The sequence below is a fragment of the Miniopterus natalensis genome, chromosome 7 (genome assembly GCF_054644295.1).
Source record: "Miniopterus natalensis isolate mMinNat1 chromosome 7, mMinNat1.hap1, whole genome shotgun sequence".
Taxonomy (NCBI): Eukaryota; Metazoa; Chordata; class Mammalia; order Chiroptera; family Miniopteridae; genus Miniopterus; species Miniopterus natalensis.
Window position 1 is genome coordinate 13,851,934 of NC_142087.1, and position 15,754 is coordinate 13,867,687.

At 49.0% G+C, this 15,754-nt stretch overlaps 1 protein-coding gene across 1 annotated transcript in view; it reads right to left on the minus strand.

Annotated features, from left to right (window-relative positions):
* DNMT3B (DNA methyltransferase 3 beta) overlaps nt 1-6,949 on the minus strand; it is a 38,454-nt gene extending 31,505 nt beyond the window's left edge. Inside the window, exon 1 of the mRNA XM_087818797.1 lies at nt 6,865-6,949. The gene's annotated coding sequence lies outside the window, so the exon portion shown is untranslated. The remainder of the gene's footprint in view (nt 1-6,864) is intronic.
* Between the last annotated feature and the right edge of the window lie 8,805 nt (nt 6,950-15,754).

Consider the following 15,754-nt stretch of genomic DNA (forward strand, 5'->3'; position numbering starts at 1 on the left):
AGGTTGTGGCTTCAATCCCCCATCGGGGTACATAAGGGAGGCAACCAGTCAACGTTTCTTTCTCTCTCCCTCCCCCTTCCTCTCTCTCTAAAAAAAACAAACAACAACAACAAAAAACCAATAAAAACGTATCCTCGGGTGAGGATTACAAAACAAAATTTTCACAATACAAAGGAAAACTAAGAGGTAGGAGGTAGAGGGAGTGGGTGAAGGTGGTCAGAAGGTACAAACCTCCAGTTTTAAGATAAACAAGTCCTGGGAGGCGTGGGGCATATGGTTAATACTACACTGTACACTTGAATGTTGCTGAGTGTAGAGCTTAAAAGTTTTCACCACAAGAAAAAAAACCCTGTAACTATATGAGGTTAAAATAAAGGGAATTATATACAGAGATAGGCTTTTTAAAAAATATGCTTTTATTGATTTTTTATAAAGAGAGGAAGGGAGAGAGAAACAGAAACGAGAGGGGAACATCTATCAGCTGCCTCCTGCACGCCCCCTACTGGGGATTGAGCCCACAATCTGGGCCTGGGCCCAGACCAGGAATCAAACTGGGGACCTCTTGGTGCATGGGACAACACTCAACCAGCTGAGTGACTTTAAAAAAACTAGCCAGTTACCTGGTGGTGGGGTTTCAGGCCTACCCACCTCAGCACAGGGGTGCAGCAGGCCGGCAGGCAGAGCGCCTTAACCCAACACATCGTGCGCCCTGCCTGTTCTGCGGGTCCAAGCCACGTGAGGACAAAGGTCTCAAAGAAATTTAACAGCATTTCAATCCGGATTCTACCCCTCACGGGCTGGGTGGCCTTAGGTAATGGCTACAATCATATTTAATATTGAACAATCACATATTAATATTTAATATAACTGTGCTTATAGCTCAACACATTACATCCTAGGACAGTTCCAGACACTGTGAAAGGCCCCGCTTACCCATTCATCAGATAGGAGGTTCATGCTATGTTTCAGGTACCATGCTCAGCGCTGCGATTCAAAGGCAGACAACGGCCAGACAGCCCCTGTCCTCATGCAGCTGCCAGTGGGTTAGGAGGGTAGAAGGGAAAAGAAAGCTAGGAGACAGGATAATAACAAGGTTGGTTCACCCCAAAACCTACACAGCTCTTACACTACAGGTATCCTTTTGCCAAGAGCTCAAGAAGATAAGATTCCACCCACACCTTTATACACATTTGCTCAGAATTCTCCAAATCCTATCATCCAGTTGCACACTTCCTCCCATATAACCCAGAAAAACCCAGAACCACCCAGAAAATCTGTCAACAGCACCTGCCTGTTCAGGCATCCAGCCTAGTTAACACTCCACTTCTCACCTCATCCCAGGTGAGCTGGTTTCCTCTCAATGTCTCCTGTGGGTTCCAGTGCTGCAGCTACATGACACTCTGAGCAATGCCTACTTTTGCTGCTTTAGCCAAGTCACAGAGCATAGTCATGGAGCCAGGGTGCCAGGGGCCCAGCACTGTGCTGGCTGCTGGGAACACCGACCAAGGGGCAGTATCCCTTCTCCAGGATCTGGAGTCCAGTGGAAGCCCTGGAGCCAGCCCCAGTGGGGGCCCAAGCATGTCCACTTGCAACAGGAAGCAAATGCAACTGCAAACAAATGCTGTTTAGGAAGAGGCCCAATTAACGTCAGAAGGTAGGGCTGCAGGGAAGGATGAAAAAGAAATAATTAGGTACCCCCCATGTTCCCGTCCCCAGCCTGTTCTAGAGGCAACCAGTCCTCCACCCAGCCTGCAGCAGAGGACACCTGACAGAGGGGTCAGACTGAGGGCAGACTGAGACCTCCCCAGCAGTACTCTTTCCCTGCAGCCAGGCCTGTACCTCCCAGGCAGGGTACTAGAAGATTCCTCTGCTCTGGGAAATAAGACAGACCCAACAGCAGAGAATTTCCTTCCAATTTTGGGAGACCAAAAGACAAGTTCAAGTCATTGCTTCACAAAGAGGCCCTTCAGTTTTCAAGTCCCACAGACAATTTTGGTCCCTCTCAAATATGGAGGTAACATTCAAAACTTAAATATTAAAAATGAAAACAGTAAAAACAACTATATTCAGAAATAAGTATTAGAAGGAGCATTGAACACTAGGATTCACTTTCTCAGGGAGATAAAAACAAGATGAAGACACCATTATAAATGGAATTTGTAGAACAAGAACTCTTCAAAGCACAAGACAGAAGTTCAAATAGAGGGTTGGCAGCTGAGGATATCACCCAGAAAACAGAACATTAAAGACAAATGGCCACAGGAGATTCCACCAGGCCAGGAGACTCAACATCTAACTAATAAGAATTATAGAATGAGAGCAGGGGGGAAAAAAGGGAGGGGATGATCCAAGGAAATTTACTCTCAGCCTTAGGATGAGAGCCCCCGCCCCCAGCCAGGTTGGGCCCTCCTCCCCCTGCACTCCCTCTCCCACATACCTGGTCAGCATCACCTGTCTCCAAAAGGAAATTTATTGGTTAAGAACCTTTTCCCACGGACAACTGTTTATCTCTCTCCCACCCATCCATTCTCAGTCATTTTTGGAAATGCATTTCTAATTTCCTGCTCATTATTTCACAAATTTCCCCCTCCCACAAATTTTGAAGACTGTAAAAGACCATTTTTGAGAAAACTTAAGTTTGAGCCTTAACTTGCAAAACCAAAAAGCAGAGGGTTTGGGGGAGGGGAACAGGCAAGGGTTTGCACAAGGGCAGAGGCCATAAACCACACTGGATGGATGGATGGATGGATGGATGGATGGATGGATGGATGGATGGATGGATGGATGGATGGAAAGACAGAAAGAAAAAGAAAGAAAGAAAGAAAGAAAGAAAGAAAGAAAGAAAGAAAGAAAGAAAGAAAGAAAGAAAGAAAGAAAGAAAGAAAGAAAGAAAGAAAGTCTCTGTGGGTGAAGTGACTTAAGCAACTGGGCCAGGCAAGCTGCTCAGAGAACATGAACAGAAGCCAGTGACTGCAGATTCCAAAGAATCTCCTCCCACAGTTACCCAAAACTGTCCTCCATCTGCTTGTGAAGCCGGTCCCAGGGTGACAGCAGTGCCCTCCTAAATCTAAGACTTCACCTTCCTTTCTTCACTACTCTGTCCTTTCCATGGGATCCTCTCCCTCCACTTAGGTAGGGCTCCTGGTCCTGACTACATTTTCCTCCAATCCTGGAAGAAACTGAGGCCCCAGAAGGAAAGCAAAGCACGGGTTCCCTTGGGACCGAGCTCACAGGTGAGGACTAGTTTCTTCTTAGCACTGGAAGGTGAATTTGGTTTTCATTTGTATCAAATACAGTAAAAGTCAGTTTCTGAAATATTCAAATTTCTTGCACAAACAGTACCCGGCTCTTTGCTCACTCCCTGGAAAAACCTGACAATGCTAACAGGACTGTATTTCTTCCTGGAAGTCAGCCATAACCATTTACCAATACTTGAGTGTTTACTACATAACATGCAGCATTTATTGAACCTTCGGCATGTGCGTTTTTAAATCTATAGCAATTCAACTTATTTAAATGTCAACATCCCCTGGGATTGGCCAACAATGATCCCTATTTTACAGAAGGAACAACTGAGGCTCAGTTCACCAGCTTATAAATGGAGCAAATAGGGATATAAATCCAGATTCAACTTTAAAGCCCAAACCCCTTTGGTCTTTCTATTGCCTCGGACAAATAACACGACCCAACAAATAACAAACATTTTACAATATTTAGGGACCCCCATCTAACTTGTTAATGACAAACTAAACCTTGCTTAGCTAAAAGGCCCCTGGATTCCATTTAGTCCTTATAGTCACTCTACTGGGTACTTGTGAACTTGTACCCATTATACAGACATAAACAAAACAAAAATCAAGAAAGGGGTGGGAGTTCTGCCTACAACCTTAAAAAGTAGGATGCAGCAGCCCTATGTGCAGGCTTCCTCTGCCATCTACCAGGCCACTTCTTCCAGCCATGGCCAGACACACCTGTAACCTGCCCTGGGCGTTTTCCCTGCTGAAGTGGCAAACTATGTCCTGAGATAGTGGCAGATGAGAAAGCATTCTGAAAAGAACTAGCCACCAAGGTGTGTAAGTGACCGGGTATGCCAGAACCTCAGTTCCATCAGCTGTAAAAGGGGCCCAGCGAGAACATCAGCTCCCCACAAGAGAGACAAGTCCATCCATCACTTTACAAAGAGGGTGGTGTGCAAGGAAAATGAGGTATTCTGGACTCCTCCAGCCCAAAGAAAATGAAAAATCACCCTAAATTTATGATCTTTAAAAAACTCACTCAACAAGCGCATGCCTCAGTTGAGGTCCTGTAGCTATCAAGGGCTATGGGGAGGGGGATCTTGCCATAGGGTAGGACCCAGAGTTTCAGTTTTAGCGAGGACCATGTCAGATGAAATTGGAAAAGGTGGCTGAGACTGGAGGCCGGACAGCTGGCATGAGAGCTGATCTGAGACAAAGGACTCAATCTCAAGATAAGTTTTCCTGGAAGAACTTGCCCAAAGCCCACATCGCAAGCAGGTCCCTGGGGTTGCAATAATGAGGGAAGACAGGCACTTCTGAGACATAGGCCCCACGTGGCTGGAGGAAGGGAAGAAAGGGAAGTAGCCTCCCCCAACTTCACCTCCCTAGCTCCTCCCCTTAGCCCCCTGCAGCTCCCAGATGCTCCCCCCCACCACCACCACCTTCCAACATTTGCAAGGGGAGGGGGTTATGCCTATGGTTTTAAGGAGCAGGATGCAGCCAACCCCAGACCTGGCCCTTTGTCTCAGCCCTCTCCACCCCAAAGGGGAAGGGAAAGGATCTTACTTAGATCTACAATTAAGGATTCACGGTAGGCCCCAGGCTTGCGGGCGGGGTTGGGGGGGAAAGGTATAAAATGGCCCCAACCCATGATAGAAAACCAGGGCTCCTTTCAAAAAAGAACAAAGGTGCTCCTTCCTGCCAACTCCCAAATCAAGGACAATTATTTGGAAAAACTTTCATAGCTGACAGGAACAATACCTTGGTGGAAGAAGGCAGGAAAGGAGGGGCCAGCAGGGGTACCCCCTTATCCCCAAGTCTTATTAGTGGTTACCCTTAAAAGAGGGGCTATTGGTCAATTAATGCAGATGTCAACATTCACCACCTGCTATGTCAAGCACTATCCCTTTGAGTCCCCACCTGAGCTTAATGTGGTACGTGGTAAGGGGCCATCCCACCCACTGGATATCTGAGGAGCGGCAACGGTTAGAGGTTAAATCATGCATAAACTGGTTTAATTCTTACATAATCTGGGGTTATTCGTCATGTTCCCATTTCACAGATGTAATAACAAAGATATAAAAAGCAAAAGACTTCCTGGGACAGATTTAAACATGGGCCAAAGATTCATGCAACAACTTAAAGAGGGCAGCCTCCTTAGCCCAGATGCTAGATAATGATGCCAAGAGTGGAAACTTTTATTGAGGGATTACTGTGTGCAGTTCCTATCAAATAGGTACCATCATCTCAACTCTAGGAAAAAAAAAATCGAGGCTGCACCTGGGGGGTCCAATGGCCTCCACTCAAGAAGCAAAGCAGGTCAGCCTCCTGGGAACTTTAGAGTGAGCCGGGGCAGGGATTTGCTTCCCCAAACCAACTGCCACCAGTTGGTCAAAACCCAGAGCATCCAGAAGTCAGGAGGTGGTCCAAGGTTTATACTCTATTTTTAATTCTGTTTTAACTCATGAACTTTTCGCCTTGAGGGCAGAGGATCGGGAAGCAGGTGCGGGGAGGTGGAAGCATAGAGGCCCAGCCGTCTCCCTCGGCCCAGGGGCTAAGGGAAGCGGGCAGGCTGGAACCGCCGGCCTGGGGCTGGGGCTAGGGCTGGGCCCGCAACTCTTGCAGCCTTTCCCTGCCACAGGTGAGTAACTGAAGCAGGAAAAGCTGCGCCCAGAGCAGCTCCTTGCTGCCAGCTTACCAAGTCCGCCCTCCGCTTCCCCCTTCTAGCCTGGGAAGTGGGACTCGCATGCACCCTCCCTCGCCAAGCAGTCGCACGGCGGAGGAAGCCTGTCTTCTAGGAGGTGGCGCTAGGTACGAGTCTTGAGGCCTCAGCTTGCAAGTTTGGAAAGTGGGACCAGCCTCACCGCGGAAGAGGGAAAAAAGGAAAGTGAGCCCCCAGGCAGGCAGAGCGGCGGGGCAGGGCGGCGCCGCCCCCCGCGGCTCCGCGGGCCAGGTGTGCCCGGGGACGGCGGCCCCCCCGAGGGCATCCCGGCAGCCCGCCGCGCCTCGCCCTCCGAGGCTCAGGTAGGGCGCACCGGGAGCCAGGGGCCCTGGCGCGCGGCCCGCCCCCTGCTCGCCGGCACCCGCGCCCACTCGCTGTTCTGTCTCGGGTGGGGGGAAAGTTCTCTCAGCTGAACCCCCAGGTCCAAGTCAGAAGGCACGGACGTCGGATGCCCCAACTCTCTCTTCTGTTCAGCCCCCCTCCCCAAGGAGGCTCCCTCTCCAGCCGCGGCCAGGTAAGGGCACCCCTCCCGCTGAGCCCCCCTTCCCTCCAGAGGGTCACCTCCTCCCCGCGACGCTAGACCCCAGGAAGGCCGCGCGACCCTCCTCCCCTGGAGTGACCTCCGCCCTCCTCGGGGTCCCGGGCTCCGGCAAGGGGAGCCCTTCCACTCGAATCCCTGCAAGACACACCCCCGGCCCCCCCTTAGCCCTGCCCGCTTCCCGCAAGTGGGGTCCGGGACCTCTCCCCCCCGGCATGCCTGGTGCCAGCCGGCTGCGAGCCGCCTGCCCGGGAGGTACCGGGGACAGGGTCCCCGCTTGCAGCGCCCGCCCCCCGGCCCCCTCCCCCACCGGCCCAGGAACCCCGGGACGGGCGGGGCGGGCCTCCCCGGGGCCGCGGGGCGCTCACCTGTCGAGAGCCTGGCGCGGGCGCGGCTCCGAGGTCGGGCCGCGGGTCCGGGCAGGCGGGCGGGAGGTCGGCGGGCGGCCGCGCCGGGCGCTCGGCTCGCGAATCTCCGGCGCCGATCGCCGAGCTGCGTTTACTTGGGCCGCTTAACCCCCGCGCTGCCGGCCGGGCGCGGCCTCTGGCTCGTCGGCCTGCCAGCGGGCCGGTGGCGTCGGTCGGGGACGCTCGGGGCGTCCACGCGGGCTGCGGCCGGGGGCAGCTGCTGCGAGCGAGCAGCGCGGGCCGGACGGGGCAGCGCGAGAGGGTGGGCAGGGGGCGGTGCCGCGCCCCCTTGTAGCCCCGGCCCGGCGCTCGCCCCGCCCCCGCCCCGGGGCGCCCCCGCCGCAGCCACTCAGAGCCCGGCCTCCCCGCGGGGGGAGCGAGGGGAGGGGACGAGGGAAATTTGAAATCGCTCCGGAGCCTCCCTCCGCCCCTCCTCCGCAGGCACCGCCCCCTGCCCCCGGGCCTGTTAAATCAGCCCGGGACGCCCGGACTTCACGCGGACCCCGCAGACCTCCCCGACACTCGTGACTCCCTCCGAGGCCCCTCTCCTCTGTCCCCCGCCCCGACCCGGGGCGCGTAAACACCGACCTGGGTGCCGGGGCCCAGGAAGGGGAGTGTCCCCACAGCAGCCGGGTCCCCTTCACCCCCGCCTCCGGCGGCAGGGTCACCTGGGCGCTGCCGGGCCCCTGCTGCCAGCCACCCGGTTCTGGACCCTCCGACTAGTCCTTCCTTCCGTGCCCAGGCTCTTCAGCCACCCTGAGGGGAGGGGAGGGAAGGGAAGGGACGGGGAGGGAAGGGGAGGGGAGGCGGAAAGGCGGGGTCCCTGGCTGCCTGGGTCCTCGGGTGCAGCCTGCATCAGCAGCAGGAGAACCCCCTTTCTGTTAGCAGGCCTCAACTTCCTCTACCCTTAGAGGGGCGCTGAACTATTGGAAGCCACACTTCCTAATATGTATCATACCTGGTATTCATACTTCTAAACAGGGTGGGGCCAACGTAGGTTTACAGTTGTGAGTACGTGACACACAGAGTTTATTCTTGTACTATTATTTATTAATTATTGTATTATTTTCCACACAAACAACTGTAAACCTACATTTGCCCCACCCTGTGTTTGTTTTTTTTACCTGCTTATGTGTATTAGGCTATGAAGGCAGTATCTCTGTGTCTCAGCACACAGTAGGTGCTCAATAAATACGTGTCAAATGAATGAAAGAACAAATAAATGATGATATGATGGCCTTCAAGGCCCTATAGCTGGCTCCTGCCTGACTTTCCAGGCATCTACCTGCTCCCCTTCCTCACATCACTCTTTCTCACCTCTTTGCTGTTCCTCAAACACATTGAGCATGTTCCTGGACATCCTTTGCCCAGATGTCTGCATGGCCAGCTTCTCACCATTCAGTTCTCTCCCAAAAGGTCACCTTCTGGAAAGGCTTTTCCTGACCATGCCCCCTGAACCATTCACCCTCTCCATCACACCTATTTCATACTCTTTGTTCCACTTACAGCTATTTGAATCATTTTGTGTAATTCCTTGTTTACATCTTTGTTTTCTGTTACACACACACACACACAATCAACTCTACTTCATGAGGGCAGAAAACACCTGTCTGTCTTATTCCAAGCTGTATTTCCATTGCCTACAGGAGTTCAATACAAGTTTGATGAATGACTGACTGAATGAGCACAGGTTTCCTACCTCCTGGGCTCCAGCTCTCTGAGTAAAACCAGAGCTTTATCCCTTCACCTTTTACCAGGTATTTGCAAATAAGTACATGGCAAATACTCTGAGAGCTGCAAACGTTTCTAAACTTACTGGCTTTTGTTCAGCCTAGGAACTTGAAGAGGCTAAGGAGATACAAAAGTGAAATATGTTCAGCAACCAGTGGAGCCTCATGTGAATAGATAGCAGGAACTCCTTGGCCTCTGGCATAAACATTCAAAATTGGGTTCCAGTCCATTGGTACAGAAAGAAGAGGTATGTCTGTAGAGGAAAGAAAACATATGTGAGCTGGTGGGCCTGTGGGAGAGCTGCTAGGCCTCTGTTTTCTGATCATAAGCCAAGACCTGTCATGTGGCAAAGGATGTCTGTGCACCACCAGGAATGCCTGGAAGGCCTAGTTAAGATGCCAGAGGGTTGAGTTTTCTGGAACATGGCAGACATTTCTGGGGACAGTCTAACAATCTAACTCCAAGAATAAAAAATAGAGTGTCCGAATTAACAAGTTGTCTCAGTCCTGTCATTTGAAAAAGAGAGTGAACACCAGGAGAACCATGAAAGAAAAATGGCATGATGTCTCCCCAGGGCACATTCACTACCTCATTTGAGCTTCACACTCCAGGAGGAGTCAGCAAAGGGGAATTGAGGGCCCCTTTTCAGAGGAGGGGACTGAGGTCCAGAGAAGAGAGGGACTTGTGCAAAGTAAGCCAGTCATGCAGTCTGACTTTGACTGAACACCTGCTGTGTGGCATGTACCTGACTGAATTCAGACGGGGAGACCCAAGACTTCCATGCTGGTTGGGGAGTGTCAGACAATAAACATAAACAAATAATAACATGTCGGGTATGGCTAATTCTGAAAGGAAAATAAAATGGAGACTGGAGTGATACAGCCTGACTCAGGTCAGAATCCAGCTTGGCATGTGGGAAGGACAGCCTAGAGGCCAGTGTGGCCAGAGAAAAGGAAGTGAGAGAGGGAGAAATAACTGGGGATGGGGGAGGGCAAATTTTGCAAGATCTAATAAGCTTTGGTGACTTTGGACTTTGGCTGTCACAATTTGAACCATGATCTGACTCAGATATTTAAAACAGACCCAAGGAGGGAGCTGTATGAAACGGAGGCTGGTACCTGACCTGCAAGACTGAGAAGGGTGGCCTGGACCATGGTGGGAGCAGAGAAGGTGGAAAAAAGTGACTGGATTTAGGATAGATTGTGACTAGATTGTGGAGATTGAGCTGAGTGGTGCTGATGGCCGCAGGGGTAAAGGGAGGAGTGGGGGTGACAAGGATGGCCCCTGGTACCAAGGGTGACTTACCCTGAGCACCTATGGGAAGGGAGGCTCATTGACTAAGCGAGGAAGGCTCCTGGAATGTGGATTTGGAGGGGAGTTCAGTAGATCTGCTTTGGCCATGTGAATGTGAGTGTGGAGTCACACCACTGTGTGCAGGGCTAACGCCCAGGTCCCCTGCCTCTCACTTAGTGCTCCTCTCACTCTGGGCGGTAGGACATGCCATATACATCTCCTACCCCACACCCTGTCCTCCGGCGTGCATTCTCAGAGGGACTGACCCCATGTCCTAGGGGGAGACTTTTTATCAGACTGTGGTTTGAATCCCACCTCCAAGATCACGTGAATCTGATAAATCACCTGGTCTCTCTGAGCCTCAATATCCTCAGCCATAGAAAGAGAATCCTTCACAGAATTTCCGCTGGGACAACTGAATGAATTTAAATGAAAACACTGATGCTGGATTACCCAGCTGGGCAGACAAAGCTCCATCCCCCAAAGAAATATATATATTTATATAGGGTGTCCCAAAAAATGTATACACACTTTAAATAATTATTAATTCCAATGGGTTAAGTCTGAAAAGAAAGAAACATCAATTGAGCCATCAGCTGTTAAGTATGTCTACATTTTTGGGGGGGGATACCCTGTATCTTTAACCCTCACCCGAGGACACACTTTTATTTTTTATTGATTTTTACAGAGAGAAGAAGGGGGAGAGAGAGAAAGAAACATCAATTGATTTCATCTTGTACACACCCTTACCAGGGATCAAACAACCTAGGTATGTGCCCTGACCAGAAATCAAACCTACAACCTTTTGGTGTAGGGGACAGCCCTCCAACCAACTGAGCTACCCAGCCAGGGCAGAAGTTTTTTTTTTTAAGGCAGAAATATCTTTATGAAAGATTTTGCTTATCTGTAACTGAAAAAATACTTTTTAAAAAGAAAGATTTTGCTTTTATTTTCACCGCTGCCCCCCCCCCCAAGATTTTGTTTCTTGATGTTTAAAAAAACACATAGGTGTTACTATACACATGCAAAGGCAGCAGAGAGCATGGAAAGCTAGAAAAAAACTTGTTTCTAGACTGATTTCAAATCTTCCTCTGGTTGCATACCAGTAAAACAGTGTTTACTTAAAAATTTATTGTAGCATCACAATCACTGTAGTCATGATGGAAATCAATGTTTATGAAGGAAACAACAAAAATCCTGTGATTAAAAGTCATTTGTTTCATCATAAAATAAAATTAAAAAAAGATAAGAAAATGTCCCTGCTCTTAGGAAATAAACACTAAAGTATTTAGGAGTAAAGGAACACAATGTCACCAACTTGCCCTTACATGGTTCAGAAACAAGATGCGTATATATGGGAGAGGGAGAGTATAAAGCAATTGGGGCAAAATGTAAATAAATGGAGAATCCAATTAAAAAGACATTCATGAATTCCTTGTTCTAGTCTTACAACTCTTCCATAAATTAGAGATTATGTTGAATGAAAAGGTGCCCATCTCCCCAAAATTAATGTTGGCTCTAGCTGGGTAGCTCAGAGCATCTTCCCGATACACCAAGGTTACAGGTTCGATCCCCGGTCAGGGCGCATACAAGAAGCAACTGATGTATGCGTAAAAAAATGGAATAGCAAATCAATGTTTCTCTCTCTCCCTCCCTTCCCCTCTCTCTCTCTCAAACTACTAAATTTTTTTAAAGAACTTTTTAAAAGACTCGATATTATCACTCTATTCAGGAGATAATAAAATACAATACAGGGCCAACACTGGAAAATAGCTGTACATAGCCCTGGCCAGGTAGCGCAGTTGGTTAGAGCATCATCCTGATGCACTGCCAAGGTTGTGGGTTTGATCCCCAGTCAGGGCACATACAAGAATGAACCAATGAATGCATAAAAAAGTGGAACAACAAATCGATGTTTCTTTCTCTCTCTCAAATCAATCAATCAATAAAAATGTTTTAAAAATAGCTGTACATAAAATTAGATAAATTGGCTACATTTTCCAGAAGAGATTCAGTCATTGTAAACAAGGAAGGAAACCAGGAGGGAGCCTCAATGACTGCAGTGTTTCAAGCAAATGTCCCCACATGCCCTTGAGTGACGATGGCCCTAGGTAGAAGTGGTCCTTTTAAAAAGCAAGAAGAGGAGGAGGCAGTGCCAATGCACAAACCATGCCTCCTGGCCCGCCAATGTTCAGCAGTAGGCCTTGCTGAACTCCTGGAGTGCCCAGCGCTGTTCTCAGTTGCCTGCGTGAGTTAGGTATACTCTTTTCCCAGCCCTTGTGCTAATAAGTCAAGACATCGAACTTATACCTATGTTGTGGTTAAATATATTTGTGTCGAATTATGCCATCATTTTTGCAGCTCTTAGAGCAGCTACAGGTTTTTAATAGCACATGCAAAGTACTTAGCACAATGCCTGATGCATTACAGGTAATTTCTATGTGGTAGGTATTTTTATGAGCAAATGACTTCATTTCTCTGAGCCTCAATTTCTTCATCTGTAAAATGGAGGTAATAGCAGTACCTACTTCATAGAATTGTTGTGAGAATTATATATGAGTTAATACATGTAAGGCATTTTGAACAGTTCCTGGCACATGTAAAATACCATAAAAGTGCTTGTTACATTAAAAACATACATTGTTGTTAATAATGAATATACACTGCTCTGCTCTCCTGACTGTCCCAGCTCTTGGCAGGTTTGGATATATGCCCGCTCCCTGCCTTCTCAGTGTCACATAACCCTGTCCCTTGGGCTCCCAGCTGCTAAAGCAAGCCCAGTTCATCTCTAGGTCTACAAGCAGTGTCTAGTATCATGAGCCTCATTTTACAATCCAGGAAACAGAGCAGCAAGGGGAAGCAGTTTGCCTGAAAGCCATAGCTGGTTGGTGGCAAAGATGGGACGAGCCTCCCAGCTCCAGCACCCCCCTCCCCCACCCCTCTGAGTGTGCTATGCTAAGGAGTTTGAGCCTCAGTCATCTCCCCATCTAATTGGAATAATAATAATTGTAATGCCTACTTCCCAGAATCACTGAGGGATTCACAGAGCCCAAGTAAGTGAAAGAACCTCATTGTAAAGTACTCAGTCTTAATTGCAGTGTCATAAGAGCCCATGTTCATTTGCAAAGTGGGTTCTTCACCTTTCATTTTCAACAGGAATGCCCAGATTTCTTTCTGGCCCAGCTGACCATTAGAAGGAATTCCTTTCTGTTTTATTATTATTTTTTTTTAATTTATTTGAATATTTTTTTAATTGATTTGAGAGATATTGGAAAGGAGAGAGAGAAAAACATCCATATGAGAGAAACATCAATCAGTTGCCTCCCATACACATGCCAGCAGAGACTCAACATGAAACCTGGCCATGTGCCCTGACTGGAAATGAACCTGCAACCTTTCGGTGCACTGAATGATGCTTAACCAACTGAACCACACCAGCCAGGGCCTATCTATTGATGAGAGAGAGGAGAGAGAGAAAAATACATTGATTTGTTGTTCCACTTACTTATGCATTCATTGGTTGATCTTTGTATGTGCCCTGACTGGAAATCAACCCACAACCTTGGCATATTGGGGGTGACACTCTAACCAACAGAGCTACCTGGCCAGGGCCTTATTGACTTTATTAAACCACATCCAGGCACTGTGGTAAGGACTGGGAAGAAAGCAGAGAACAAAAACAGGCTCAGTTCTGGTTCTGCCCTCCTGGAGCTTACAACTGAGCAAAGGAAGCAGACATTAATTTAACTTATCTGGTGAAGAACTGTGAGATTGCAATTGTGTTAAATGCTAAGAGAAGGACAGGGTATAAAAAGGGGAAGGATTAAGTCACAGGGCCTGCGGAAACATCCCTGAGAAAGTGATGGTCAAGCAGAGATCAGAGAGAACGAAGCAGTTAAGCCGGCTGAGGGGTAAGAGGAAATGTGTTCTGGGCAGTGGGAACAGCACTTGCTAAGGACCTGTGAGACGACCAGCACTGCCCACAGAAAACCTGAGGGGAGGCCCATGTGGCTGGGGCACACGGCTGGAAAGGAAGATCGAATCAGGTGAAGAAGGCAGGTGCCATGTCATGCAGACCTTAAGAAACGAAGTCATTGCAGGGTTCCCAGCAGGCAGGAAGGTGATCAGATAGGAGTAAAGTATTTTGCCCAGTGTCTGGCACAGTGGTGGCCAGTAGAAGACCAGAAAGCCCTCCCTTTATTCTGCAACAGTCTCTGTATCTGTAGGTAACATTTTATGCCCATTTCTCCATATATCAAGTGAATGAATGCTTTGAGTTATTATTAGTAGTAATAATAGTAATAGTACTCCTAATTCGCCTCTCCTGCATTGCCCAAGAAAATCATTTTAAAAGGTGTATGACATGGTTAAGGAAGCACAGCCTTTCTGCCCATTGCTCTTGTGATTTCTTTGTCGCTTGGGGCCCAGCCCGAACCACTGATTGTTTTCTCCATCCTAAGCCTTAGAACAGAGAGCATGCCTTACTCTTTAGAGATGGCCCTGTGGCCCCTCCAAATTTGTTGATCGTGAAATGAGGTAACACTTTAATTCATTCACACTTGGTTAATTTCTACTTTTTAGGAAGCTATTTGAAAAAGTCTTGCTTTCACCACTTGCTACCTGCTCTGGCAACCTCACCTGTCTTAAGCGTAACTTCCTCCATCTGGTGAAGGTTGAAAGGGACCACGTATGTCCTCATGCACACTGGCAAGGCCTCAGCCTAGAGCTCTCCCGGCTCCTTTCTCTCATGCTTCCACACCAGAGCCATCAGCAAATCTGACAGTTCTTCCCTCCAGTCAGACCCATAATCTAATCTTCACCACCCTTCCATTGCCACCGCCCGGTGCCAGCTGCCACCGCCCTCGCTCTACTAGAGCACCGCAGCAGCCTCCTTAGGGGTCCTGTCTTCTACCCTTGCCCCCAGCGTCTCCTCTTCCAGTGCAGCCAGGAGAGTCTTTACAGCTGACTGTGCCCATCTCTGTTTAAAGCTTTCCCATGACTCCCCGTCTCACTCAGAGCAAAAGCCAAAGTCCTTCCAATGGCTCACGATGGCCCCATGACCTTTATCCAATCCCGCCTCTGCCATCCTCAGCTCTCACCATGCTCGCTAGCCCCTGTGCTACTTGAATACACCTTTGAGGGGCAGCTTAGCTATCTGCTTGACCACTGCTATATGGTGTTCACTGGGCACCTAGAATAGCGCCTAGCTCATCGAAGATGCTCAATAAAAATTTTGTTGGTGAGCCAGGGAACGTAGGTTTGGGACTCACCCAGAGCAGTTATCTTCTCTAAGGCTTGGTTCCTCCCTTAAAAGAGGGCTCCCAATGTTTTCCTCATGGTGTTGTTGTAAGTTACATGGTACATGGAAATGCATGTTATAGAATACTGCACAGATGTTATGGTGAAGAGGTCCTGTGGCTTAGGGCATTGGCTTCTAACATCTCTGTGACCTTGGGAAGGTCACTCAAACTCCCTGGTCCTACCAGTAATCTGCTTCAGAAGTTTATTGAGGGTTAAATAAGAAGCCACGTGGAAAGTGAACACAAGGCCTGATATGGAATAACATTAACTACTGTCATTGTTGTTGAGGGACTGGAGAGGAAGGATTCCACTTCCTGGATTTGCTGTGGATCCGGACTCTGCCTCCTCTTTTGTTCTGGATAAAATAGAGGGGATGAACCCTCGTTGTCCAAACCTGTCCTTATCTCCTCTGGGCAGGCCCTCTCCCTCAAAGCTTCAGGAAGTCCTGATAACCCTACAGGCTGGGCTTTGGAAAGTGATTACAGCGGTGCTCACCCTTTACTCCCAGGGGATACATTCCAAGACC